The sequence below is a fragment of the Apis mellifera genome, linkage group LG1, assembly GCF_003254395.2.
Source record: "Apis mellifera strain DH4 linkage group LG1, Amel_HAv3.1, whole genome shotgun sequence".
Lineage (NCBI taxonomy): Eukaryota > Metazoa > Arthropoda > Insecta > Hymenoptera > Apidae > Apis > Apis mellifera.
In genome coordinates this window covers 6,461,042-6,475,834 of record NC_037638.1, presented here as the reverse complement: position 1 = coordinate 6,475,834, position 14,793 = coordinate 6,461,042, and the positions used below count along the sequence as shown (strand labels likewise).

The window sequence follows — 14,793 nt, the reverse complement described above, 5'->3', positions numbered from 1 at the left end:
ATTTATATTCGACAACGGATAAAATATCGGTATTTTAAATAAAATTAATCAGTACTCGATTCAGAAGTGAAGAACGGAAAGTGGGATATACTCGAGATCGTAGAAAAGCATCGAAACCACTCCGCGAAAGTTCTTAGGTAAAGAGGCTTCAGCCGAGATTCAGCTTACATTTTTTTTTTTTTCCTTTTTTTTCACCTTTTCTTCTTCCCTCTGTTTTTTATAAATTTAATATTTTTATACGTATTGCATATTTTTTTTTTTTAAAAATAAGAAAAAAAATGGAACAAATACTTTTCGCGGCATTTTTAGAAATTTAAAACGTAAAATATATACGATGATTCATTAATATTAAGACACATAAAAAATTTGAATGTTTCAAAATATTTCTTTATTTGAAAATTCATTTAATTAAGATTTAATCTAATGATAAATTATCATCTATATAATTATCATCATATAATTTATATTGTACTTTAATTCAAATCAATAACTTTAACATATACAATTAATCTTTTAATAATTAAATAATGATTTAACCTATAAACATAACTATATATGATATAACCTATAAACTCAAACTCAAATAAGGAAAATAAGTAAGAATTAATAACAATAATTTAATGTCCATAAACATTTACTTAATTTACCTAGACATAAATTTTCGTATAATACTTTCAAACTCAATTTATTTCCACTTTTATCCCTCAAGTTGATTTCCTTTTTCTATATTCCTTTTCGTCCAAAAGACGATAAATTTCATCATTGAACCTTTTCGATTGTCTTAAAGAGATTCTCGTTTCTTTTCTTTCTTAAAGAGAGTAGAGTAAAAATCATATTCTTTTATGATTTTTCAGAAATTTCCGGATTCACTTTCCACTTTCAATGAAAATTAATAGAGATAAACCTTGCACACACCACAGTTGTTTTTTCGTTAAATTACTTGCTTGATTTTATTGTATAATCCTTGTAATTATGTTTAACTTAATAGTAACTTTTTATGAAATATAAATATTTATGCTAAATGATATATTGCGCATGTTCAATAATAATAAGCGATTTGCTCAATCACGTGATTCTATTTTCATTTCTGATTGGCTGATTTCGTTTTAACTTATTCAAGTCAGCATAAAAGAAGTCGGAAATATAACACGTGTTCAATCAGCAAAATTTTATAAACTATTGTATTTTCTATAAATTAGCAATTTTCAAAAATATCATATCCGGTTTCATAGATACTACAATCCCAAGCAAGTGATTCGGTAGCAAAACAAGAACTGTGTGCGTCAGGCTTAACTCTGTATATGCAGGTTAAGAGGGAAATTCTTTCCTTGAAGTTTCGCGGATGCAACCTCGAATATAGGTTATCGGGGATGTAAGGCGAAAAGAGGTCGAAGTCAAAGTGCAAGTAGAGAAAGGAGAAGAAGAGAGAATGAAAAAGGGAGGAAGAATCGAAGGTGGGACAAAGAAGATCGCGAATATTGCTGACGGTGCCATCTTGAAGCACTCTTCATGCGGAGTTTCTTCGTTTAACTGCTGTGTTTCAAGGGACATCCTTGTTTTTTGCCATTCATCTTTTATCGCACTTTCGATTCGATCTGTTCAGATACCCGATCAAGAGTATAAGGATGATCCGGAAATAATGACAAGATCTTACCAACGATTTTTCAACACCTATGAAATATCTTTATGACCTTTTCAAAATTTTACCTGACTTAATGTATAACGATGATGAGTTTTGGAATTCAAAGGATTCATCGATAGTAAAAGTTAGTGTGAATATTTTTTAATCTTTTCTTATTTTTAGTTATTCGTTTTTTGGTTTTAGAATATCAAATTTTTCATTTTTAATTGTTCCTTTTTATATATTTTTTAATATTAATTTATTTTAATATCGTTTTTTAAAAGTTATATAGGAAGTTATGTGTAAAACTATATTATGTATCTTATGATATATAATACATGACATGATAAAAATTTATAAATCTTATTGTCAACTTAAAAGAGAAAATATTGAATTAAAATAAAGTTAAATGAATGAATATAAATATGAATATCATAAAAGATATTTATCAGTATGTTGCTTATTATACAAGAAAGATTCAGATTCTACCAACAACAACAAAAATATATTATCAAGGAAATGATTTCAACACAGATTACTAGATATTCCATATTACTAGATATTCCAGGATTTCCTTGAAATTTTAAATGAATCCTGCAAGCAACCTCTGATTAATAGTAAAATATGATAAAGGTAAAATATTTTTATCAATAAACTAATCAAAATAAATCTGATCCTTCAAATTATTAATTAAAATTATAAATATATATATAATTATATAATTATATAAATTTTAATCGATAATCTTCGAAACAATATTAAAAAGAATATCAAATATATAAAAAAGAACTCTATAAGGATTGTTAACATTTCGCAAACGGTTATAAATCCAACAATTTCTATAAAGAAAAGAACGTGAAACGAAACAAGGCAATATTTTATGATCAAAACTTCCGTTCGATATCGTGTAAATTTTCATTTTATTTTGATACATGATATATTTGATATATTATATAAAAAAAATTCAAAAACATCCAAATATTCCTCTATTTCAAAAAAGAAAGATTTTATTGAAGAAATAATTAAGATACATATATATATATGTATACATATATGTATCTTATGAATAAATAATAATCCAAAGAAAATTCTTAGTTTTTATTAATCGTAAAATAAATATTATACAGAAATTATTAAACAAAAGTTTACTTTTTTACAGCAGCATTGATGAAAAAAATTCATTACACAAAATTCCAACGAATATAAATTATATTTATTGCGAAATATTGTAACAACAAATAATTACTGAAAATGATTACTGCCACTTTATTATTACATTTCTAAAAATGGTAATAATTTTATTTTATACTTTTTTATTTCTTTTCTCTTAAATAAAATTTTTAAAAATAGAAAAAAACTTAATAAAATCGAAAGAAAGAGAAAGAGAAAGAGAAAATGATTCTTTTTTTTATCTTTTTTCTTTTAAATAAATTTTTAAAAATGCTAGAAAAATTGAAAAATTATTTATTAAATTTGAAAATCATTCGATGAAATTTCTCATTGTAACAAGAAAAATATAAAAAATGGAGAAAGATATATAGTTATCTTGTATTTCTTCAGGAACGATCAAGCCGCAATGACAACTAGACTAAAGGAAGAAAAGACAAGAGATCGATTTCCGGATTAAATTATCGATTCCTCGAGACGTTGGTTGGAAGGGAAAAAAGGCTACGTAAATAGTACTAAGTAATCAGTGGCAACCTCGATTCGAGAAATATGGTCCCCTAGCTTCCTCCATTAATAAGACGATAACGAGGTATTAAATCGATACGAGTGTCCTTTCTTCTTGTTTCTATTAAAGATAATTTTATTAGAAATAACAATCAGTGTTGTGAAGATTTAATAGTTGTATTTTATAATAATAGTTGTATTTTATATTGTGTTATATGGCACGATTATCAAGATTGCTTACACTGAATATATTTTTTATTACATTTTGAAGATGAGTATTTCTTATATTATTATTAACTAACGTTAAATTTATGAATATAATATAATATATAAAAAAAACTACGACATGTAAAAATATTAGATACATACAATATCATGATTTTTAAATGATGAAACAGATCAATTTTATTTCAATTCTATTTATACTATAGTATTTCCTATCAAACAAATTAAATTATCTGTAAAAACAAATTCTAAAGTTAAATTAATAAATTAAAAAATTTCAATACATTGTGTTATGTCAAAAATATTGATCAAAATTTATCTTTTATAGAGTATATTCAACACGTATTGAAATATAAAAAGATTAAGAATTTTTGTCAAACTGTTCATCGGAATTGATGAATTATAAGCTGCTCTTAGATGAAACTTCGATCGATATAATGGAGCTCCAGGAGATGATATTTAACGATTTAATTAAAAAAGTGCAAAAGGGTAGATCTAGGAAGAGAGTATGTCTAAGAAGAGAACCAAGGAGGAAGAAAAAAAAAAGAATATCAGCGATTTTAATAGACGATAACCGCACTATCAATAAACCATCGAGAAACAAAGTTCCTCTTCGCTTCGACAATTAGCTTTTAACGTTATTCTATCTATCTAAATTCTTTACAACGAAACTTTATGATATTAATAAAATAGTTCCATTCATCTTTGTTCCTTTTAAGATTATTTTAATATATATCAAATGATTTAATTTTTTTTAATTAATTGTGAATTTTTTTTTAATTAATTGTGAAAGTGTTCATATGAAAGTGAGATAACATTTCTATTGTGTGAGAAAAAGCAATTAATGTTTTATTTTCTATTATTTCCATTCTATTTATTAAATCATAGAATCATGTGGAATTTAATAAGTTTATTACATTTTATATTTCTAATATTTTAAATTTAATTTATTTTTCATATATAAATTAATATTATAATTTATTACATTATTACATTATATTATACATACTGTGTAATAACTATTTTATTGTATAAATTAATTCTATGGACAAACATATATTTATATTGTTCATAGATAATTTATACTGTTTATATCTTTTATTTTTTTATTTTTTTAATATTCTAGTCTATTAAAAAATCTAAAAAAATTCTGGAATACTCTTTAAAGTCTCTACTTTAATATATAATTGTCCAATCAAATATTTAAAAAATTTATCAACAAAAATCATGATTGAAAAATTCTATAACACTCGTTCTTCATTCTTTTTAATATTCTTTTCTTTTTTTTCAGTAAAATCTCTCTTCCGGCGCATGGTTTGTCGGATTTTAATAACTTCCGTTCACAGTCTGGTATCGATAATCCCATTGTCGAGTGGGTATCGAGAAAACTCGAGACCGATGAATGAAGCACCGCAGAACCGCAGGAGACTGCTAATGCACTGTCAACAATGGATCAGTCTCTCACCAGAAGAAATCTCTTCCTACTGCAATGAATTCGAACTCTGTTGACTTCGATTATTTCGCATGCAAATGCCATCACGTCTCTACGTAGACTGTAATTTATTTTTAATCACCTTTATTATCGTATGACATACTGCTCTCTTTTATATTGTGTATGTATTCATTTAATATTTAATTAAATTTAAATGTATCTCATTAGGTGATACACCTATAATATTTTGTTAATTTTTATATATATTTATAATAGTTGAAACATAACTTTTATTGATATATTAATGTAATGTTATATTCTTTTAAATTTAATATTATGAAAGGAAATTCTATGTATTGAAATATTTTTTATTAAGAAAAAATTAGAAATTTAATTTATATTATTGATATGATAAAATTTAAATAATTCATCAAATTAATCAAAAAATTTTTCTGTTATAGATTCCTGTATAATGCAAATTTTTATAATGCGCCAAAGATACGACTATTGATATGACAAGATTGCGACTATTGTTTTCATGCAATGCGATTCCTATTTATTTCTAGAAAGAAAACTATCCTATTTGGTAAAATATAAAAAATAAAAGTAAACGTAACAATAATTTCAAACAACTAGTCTACTGTACTATAATAACAACAAAATTTTTTTTCAAAATATTCCAGATTACTCATCTCGTTTTAGAAACAAAATCAAAACAGAAGATGAAAAAATGGAAGGAAAAAGGAAAGAAAATTAATGATAAATCAATTCTTGATCAATTCCTGAAAATTGGAAAGAGTGAAGAGGTGCGAGAGTAAGTAATAAGAGTAATAGTAAGAGGGAAAGCGCAGCGTGGCAAGTGCGGAGTTGCCACCCTTCGTCAGCTGTCCTGTACGAGGCAGCCAGTACGCGTCGTGGCTTCGCCACGTGCTTCTCGTCCCGTTGGAAATTTCGCGTTCATTATTTGTCTGATTATGTTTTCATTTTCTTCGTCGTATTTTTGTTGCGTTAACTTATCAACTTATGATGCACTTCCGCTATGTGATTAATTAAAATCTTAATATTTTCGCAATCGTTGATAACTACGCTCTTGTGACCATGTGACCAATACATGTCATGTATTTGCTATGGATATTTTTGCGTATACATTTTGAGCAAACATAATAGGTGAGTCTGGACTTTTTTTTTCTAATTTTAATTTTTTTTTTTTTTGTGTATATTACATAAAAGCTAAAGATTAAAATTGATTAAAAGAAAATTAAATTATGATGTGAAATGATGTGAAATATATAAATTATTTATTGATAATTGTGAACGTTATATATAATGATACTGGAAAGATAAAAATGATTAAGAATATACAATGTTAGATTAATTTCTATGTAATATTTTTATGTGCATAGTATAAAATATATAAATTGTTAATTATGAATTGTTATTAGTTGTGTAAAGATACTTTTTCTTAATTTTGATTTGCCAATTAATACAAAATTGAAATTGTGAAATTTATTATTGAATTATTGATTAATTATTTGTATTAATTAGGTTGTCGAATTAATTTATTTTCTGGTACTATTATCAAAATGAAAAAAATTTATTCTTACTCATTCATTGATATTCGTGATTCATTATTAAGTAAAAAGATCAGGGAGCAAGTTGAAAATAAATGTGACGTGTAAAAATAATAATTATTTACTGACACGAAATAAAATAATTGGATGAAAGAAAACGTAACAGATTCTTGTGCTTTCTTTAAATTTTAATTTTCAAAAAATTAAAATTCAAATAAATGTAAATTTATTCTGATTAAAATTAATGTCGAGGATGATTTGTTTTAAAATATAATTTGTACGGTTTTAAAAAGTATTTAATTGAAATTTAGATATTTCGAATTTTTAAAACTAAATACAAGATATCGATTCTTAAAATATGAATAAAAATTATCAATGATTTTTATAATTGTATGAAACATTACAAAAATTAGACTTCCTAATCCATGGTGACAAGAATTTCGTTCTCTATTTTCTTAGGTAAAATCGTCCCTTACTTTCATTGAGGATGCTTTAAAAGTTTGAAAGAGTGCATCTTCGTACCACCAAACACGAAAAAAGTTTGATATCGTATCTTAATTCGCAGAGCTTAGAAAAGTTTTGAAAGTTGAAATAAGTTACATCTTTATCCCATAGCCTTGTCAGATCTTATGGTTGACACGTTTCGAGTTGATGTTTTTGTGACCTGGATTAATCGAATTATATTAGATTAAAAAAATTAATTAAACTGCAAAATTAAATTAAATTATATCTCATTATATTAATCATCAATTCATTTTGTAAAGAAAATTTGGTAAAATAAACGAATATTTCTCAAAAATCAAATTTTTTATATTTTTTTATTTTATAATTTCAATGATTTTTACATGATGGAACGATATTGGAAAATTATGTTATATTCTTTCGAAAATTATTTGTAACATTAGGATATTGGTAATTTCACGTGTAATCGTATCTTCATAAAATTATTCACATCGAAATAATACGAAAATGAATGTGTTTACGAAATTGCAAATCGAATCGATTAATATACGAGAAGAGATAGAACGACAACAAATAATGCTCATGATATTAAGTACTTTTCATCTAATATTCCAATTTCCATTAAATTTCCTCTAAATATGTCGCATATTGTATCATTAACGTGTATTCATAATGTGTATTTCACAAATTTATTATCCTATTTCATATTGTTTATGATACAAAGATGTGAATCATTATTATTACAATTTTTGTAAACAACTTTTTTTAACGATAATTATTTCTTCTTAATTAATTTTAAAGAAAAAAATATTTATTATATACATTTGTTATGAAAAAATTTGTCATATTTAAAATCCTATTTTAATTTTACGCGGGCTTTTTAAAAACTATATAAATAATTATAGAAATAATACATCTTTTATAATAATCGGTGATTTTCAATTCTCCAAATGATTCATATTTTCACGTACCATGATTAATATGATCTATTTAATCTCATATAAAATCTATAATTAAATTAATTCAAGTTAAAACAATATTTATTTAAAATAAAATTTCATTCATAACCTTAAAATTATTCTTTTCGTATAAAAAGCAAATTCTAGTATTATCACTGAATTTTAGAAATTATTATCGTTAATTTATCGAAATGAGAACAAAATGAGAGAAGAACAAAAAAAATTGTTCTTTTTTTTTTGTAAAAGAAATCGACGCGAAGAAATTTCAAAAAAAGGGATGAAAAGAGTGGTGGGAAACGCGAGGTCATCGAAAAACGCGCGCCATTAGCTTCCTTTTAAATGGCGTAGATTAATCATGTTGCGGGCAAAGACACTTCGTTATGCGAAAAAACAAAATCACTGTTAGAACAAATAAGTTTCCCTGGTGAAACTTAATGTTCCTCCACCTAAATGATTATAAATAATGAGGATAGAGAAATATAGTTATTCGTGAAAGTCTTCCTTACGTCCTTAAAAAGAAAAAAAAGAAGGATCATTTTTATTCAAATAAATCGTGTACAATGTAACGATATATTTATTTTTTTTAAGGGATGAAATAATTTATTCCAATTTTTTTTTATAATGCAATCAATACATCAATTTTTGTTAAATCATATCTATTTTTTATTTTGATTTTTCGAAAAAAGTATTATTAACAAAAATTAGAAATATTGTTTGCTATTAATTAATTTCCTTAAAAATTTTTAAAAAAATTATATTTTGAAAATTTATATTTAAAAAATATTTAAAAATTTAGAATATTAATTAAAAAATATGAGAATTTCATTATATTAGAATTTATGATATAAATTAAAAGATATTTAAAAAAAAAAATAAAATATACACACTTATCCTGAATACACATATATTCCTTTAAAATATGCCTTCCTTTTTTTTTTCACTTTTATTTTTAGGCTTAGTAAGAAATTATCCTCCGAGATGATGAAACTTCTTTCAAGAAAATTCATTTTAACGACCTTTCCGTACGACGTCGTATAAACTCGCACTTGATGCTCGTAAATTGGTTTCACATGCAATGCAATGTAACTTATTCAACGGTTCATATCTTTACTATGTAAACATACACTTTTGTGGAGGAGAAACGTGACGAAATGGATGAGGATGCAAAGTTTTATAATGAGACGAGGAAAAAAAATTTATCGTTTTAATGCAACGATAATTTGATTGCATTAATTAATCAAAGTGCTATTTTTGCATTCTTTGAATTCTTTTTTTTTCTGGTAAATTGATAAAAGGATAGAATTTTAATAAGAGAAACGTATAATTAAATTTTTATTTTATTTAAAGAAAAATATTATATATTTTAGGAAATTTCATTTTCATCATCATTATATAAAATAATGAAATTAAAATTTTTACTTTTCAATTAAATGCAATTAAGATTTCTATTAAAATTATACAGTTCCTTTCAATATTCGAAATGATAATTATTGTTCGTGTAATCTTAAACAAGCTATTCTATTACGTGTATTTCATTCAACGAATCTTTTCAATGAACTCGTTGAGTTCATTGTCAATACTTGAAATACAATATATCGTGCACAATACATATCGAGAATCTGATTTCACGAAAACGAAACGAAGATGCAAGTTCAATTCTTAGGTTGATTAGAAAGTTTGATCATAAAAGTTTGCTTCCCCTTACCGAAATATTCTTTCTTCATTTTAAAGAATTAGATCATAAGATATTACGTTTCTTTCTTACAAATCAACTATAACAACATTTCTCCAACAATCAAAGTAACTAAAGCAAGGTTAGTGAAAAATAAAAAAGAATTCAATTCTCTAAACTAAAGAAAAAAAAACTAGGAACAATTCAGAATATTATCATAAATTTGATATAAGATAAAAATATGAAAACGAGAACGATAAAAAATAAACGCTCGAAATCTTTCTCTATTTCTAAGAAAATTTTCACTTTTCGGCGCATTTTCATCTTTTAATCTTTGTATCTCTTTAACCGTGTGTAATAGCTATCGAAAACACAAAAGCTGAGAGGATCGCGATAAAATCTAGGAACCTTTGAAAAGTAAGAAAGTGGATATCATTATTTACAGTTATTTAGTTTTCACGATAAAGAGGATTTTGTCAACGATATAATAATTTTGTTTCTTCCAATATTCCCAATCACCTTCTTTATTGTCACTCATTTTATATTTTCCTCGATGTTAATTGGTCAAAAATTTTTTGTCTTTATTTTTTTGTCTTTATAAAAAATATTGTTTTTTAAAGTTTTGGATAATTATAAAAATGAATTGAATCCATAAATTTTATAGAAACTTTAAATTTTTATAAAGTTTTTGTTTAAAGGAAAAAAAAATACCTAGTAATATCTAGTAATATGAAAATAATGTTAAATATATTAACTCTATGTATATTATATGTATTTCAGTATTATATTGTAGATTGATAGTTCTAGTGTAAAAGAATGGTTATTTGAAACTGAAGATGCGACATTTCGATGTCATTTCGTTGCACAAATAAATTGCAGTATTGTTTTACTCATTTGAAGGTTTATGATCAGACGTGTCGAACATAACAATATCTCTTTCGGGAGAATATGGAATATATATCTTTAGAATCATGGATTTTCGAAGTAAGTAAATATTATTGATCAAAAGTTTGGAATAGGTTAGAAAGGGAATTAAATAAAATTATTTTTGATATTTGATATTCTATTTAATTTCAAATTAATTTTCAGTTAATTTTTCAATTAATTCGAAATTCGATATACTTATAAGTGAAAAAGTTTCTATTTCAAAATTTTGGCTAGTAATATAGATATTGGAAATTATCGAATTAGTGATTTTCAAGATTTGTTTTTTATACAGATAAATTGATATTATATATTGCAAAATTTATTATTAACGAAATTTAGTTATTGCTTTTAGTAATATTTTTAAATTATCATTAAAAGGAAGTTTTTATATTATTATCAATTACTAACAATATTAAATAGGAAAGAATTTTTTTATAATATATTGCATATACGAAATATTAAAAAGATTTATATCAAAAATAAAAATAAAGAAGAATATAATATTTATGTGATTACATTCGTATGAGTTATAAACTCGAGAGAAGTGATACGAGAATTGTAGAAAACATAAATTTGCGATTTAAAGAAAGATAGAACTCTTCATGCGTGATGCTAAAATGGGCGACAATATTTTTATATAATGAATATTTATCTTACATATCTTCACGAATTTCATCATATTTATGAAACGATAAAAGTAAATAATAATATCAAATCGGAAAGATTTTCGTTTAAGATTCTTAACCTCAATCCTAAACATGCACTAAAAATTTAATTTCAACGGAGGAAAATTTGATTACGATAATTATGAAAAGTTTAATTACGTGCATAAAAAAAAAAGAAATAGAATATTTAAGAGTTTAGCAATTTTTAATTTCATTCTCTTATTTTTTAAATATATGTACAAATATTATACATACATACTATCTATATATATATGTTATTTAAATATGTAAATTATATTTTATAGTACAATTTTATAGTGTTAGTATATAAATAGTAAAATATTGAGTTTTATTATCTTTTTACAAAAATAATCAACTCGATAATTGTAATAATATCATTTCGCGCAAAACTTGTTAACAATTTCTTTCTTTAATATCTATTTACGAAAGGATTATCAAAAGATTATGAAAGATGTAACTGAAAAATCTTTACCTAACTACCGCAATTAAAAGAACATTTTCAAGTATCATATAACTGGAAAATTTATCCCGTAACGAAGATCCTTTTCTCGACATTTTTCATTTTTTATCTTTCTTCCTAAAAACCGATTATAAATTATCCGACGAGAACTTTCTATCACCGATTCTTCGCAAAAACTTTTCGAAGATATTTCTTTACGTCCCACTTCTCTCTCTTTCATTTCTTAAATTTTTAGACGGATTCAAAAAATTCACGGATCCTGTCCGATAAATTATCCCCGATAAAAAAACTAACTAGAAAATTACTAAATCGAGTCAAATAGGTTAGTTTCATGTTTTTTCGCATTTATCGTGAAAAATTAACAAAAGTGCTTATTTGTAAAAGTTATTATTGAGATAGAAAAAAATGTTATATATATTTAATTATTTTCTTCAATATTTCTTGAAAAGAATGCATTAAAAGTTAAATAATCTTTAACGTTAAAGTTAAATGAAATTTTTAATGTATTTCTCGGCTTAATAATCATATTAATTAATTAAGCTTGTTAATAATTATAAAATTTTAAGTAATAATTAGAGATAATTATGCATGATATATAAAATACGATGCATTTATTTTCATTTTTTCTTTTATTAAATCTTTTTATTAATTTTTATTAAATTTTTTTTATATTACATAATCTTAATTGTATATTATATAAAATTATTAATCAATTAATTAATCGAAGTGTTTCTTTTTGAATAACAATAACAAATGTGTTAATATTGTGAATTCTAAAGAGCAAAACAAATACAAAAGTTAATATAGAAAAATTTTAGATTATTTACTTACATATTTATTACTTAGTATATAGTATATAGTATAGTATATAGTATATAGTATATATGAGTAATTTAAGGTTAGATAAAATGAGATAAGGACACTAGATAGTGTAAAAAAGATAGAGAAATCTCACTTTGTGTAACGCAAACAATTGTTTATAACTTAACAAATAAGGATTTAATCGACATTTTTGTATACCAACTTTTGTGTTATTCTTCGATTCTCCAAAGAATTTCATGAATATATTAATACCTTGTATATATGAAATATATAAGAAATATATTCATAATAAATATTTAACACGTAATTTTTGAAACAAATCTATTAATTTACGATATGGAACGTGCCAATTCTATGAAAATTAATCTTTTTTTTTTTTTTACATAGATCCATTTTTCTGCAGACAGGTGGAAAGGAGGAACGTAATAAAGAAACTCGAATTTGCAAAGATAAGAGTAATAAAAATGACTGACAGTTCTATGCCAATATAATTGCTCGTGATATCAATTTAGCAAAAATAATGATCGTGTGAAAAAGTAGATAAATATAAAAACAAGTATTCATATTCATTATTTTCATAATTTATGATAATTATCATAATTTTGCATATTGAATGATAAAAATGAATTATCGTGAAGTAATTCCTCTTTTTTTTTCTTTTTAGGAAGTTAAAAGAATTTTTTTAATAAATTATAATAACAGTTCTGAATTTATGAGACCATATAAAAAATTCCATTTCGATAATAAATAAATATTTTATTTATAATAAAAAAAGCAACGATCAAAATATTTAGAGATTCTACTTATTTTTTATAAATTCGATAATTTTATTACATCATGCAAAGTCGTGATTCAATTAATTAAAAAATAAAAAAAAGTGAAAGTGAACTTCGAGATGATGAATAAAATTGATCGTGATGTTGTTATGTTTTAAAAGGTTTTAAAAATTTTTACTGAAAGTAGCGCGTAAAAATGTTTCGTGATGTTGTTATAAACGATAAAATAAAAGAAGAAACATGGACTATATTCCTTTTTTTTTTCTTTTTCAACTTGTATATATTTATATTTTTTTAACATTTTATTCTACGTGAAAAACTTAAATCTTGTACATTAAACGCGCTCATTTTAAAAAATTTTGTATTACTTAAATTCAAAAAATCATTATCGAAATCATTATTAAAATTAATATTCTTAAATTTTGTGTGAATTCGCCAAATTTTTCTCTTTAGAATTATTATCTTTACATATTATTTCGTGAGAAAAATTTAATTTTAATGAAAACAAAAATAAAAAAAAACAGATCAACAAGCAAACAAGAAGAAAAATTTAAAAAAAAGTGATAGATAAGAAAAATAGGAAAAAAAAGATATAAAAATCGAAACTAATATGAAAATTTTTTCGTAGAAATTTTAAAATAGAGAAATAATAATAACAACAGTTAAATATATTCTTAATCTAAACTAAAAAAAAAAATATAATAATATGGATGATTTTTCTCTTCTTTTTTTTTTTTATTTATTACTTATTGCATTACTTATCGAATGCAAATTAAATCGAATAAATTATCGTAATTTCTCCATGCTTATGATATATAATCTTATAACGAGCATTTAAATTTAGGAATTATTGCAATATGATGAATATTTTTTCAATCATATGACGTGTAATATATTTAGTAAAATTAAAAATATTTAAATGATTATTCTCAAAAGGTGTGGTGCAATATATTTAAAAATTTTTAAATTATTACTTTTGATAAAATTAATCATTAATTTAAACTAAAGAGTTATCTGTTACACGTGCAACATGATGGATTCTTTTCAAAGATAGGATATTTTTGTTATTTTAAAAATTCTTTTAAAATTAAAATTGTAAAATTTTAAATATTATTTTATTTTTGAAAAAAGATCAAATTAAATGAAATGAAAGACGTAATTATCATTTTGTTTTCAAAAAAAAAAATATATATATTTCTTTTTCAGAAACAATATCAACAGTATATATTTTTTTGCAGAATCAATATCAACAACAGTATGTTTATATAGACTTTTTTCACTGATTTCACGTTTCCACTTCGCTCTACAGAACACATGGAACACTTTGTATATCCACAAACAATGGTCTCTTGTAATAATGGAAAAAAAAAAGTACACGCCCTGTTTTATATGAAGATTTTTCCATGGATAAAATTCGTTTAATTAAACTTAAAAAAATACGAATTTCGGAAAGAGCATTGATTCGTTTTTAAGAGCGAGTATGTATGCTGTTGTTTACAAAATTTTCGT

General features: G+C 23.6%; 1 protein-coding gene across 2 annotated transcripts in view; it reads left to right on the top strand.

The window, feature by feature from the left end:
• Window positions 1-5,840: 5,840 nt before the first annotated feature.
• Grd (GABA-gated ion channel) overlaps window positions 5,841-14,793 on the top strand; it is a 41,333-nt gene continuing 32,380 nt past the window's right edge. Inside the window, exon 1 of one of the 2 annotated variants that reach the window (XM_016911804.2) lies at window positions 5,841-6,116. The gene's annotated coding sequence lies outside the window, so the exon portion shown is untranslated. 2 annotated transcript variants of the gene reach the window in all.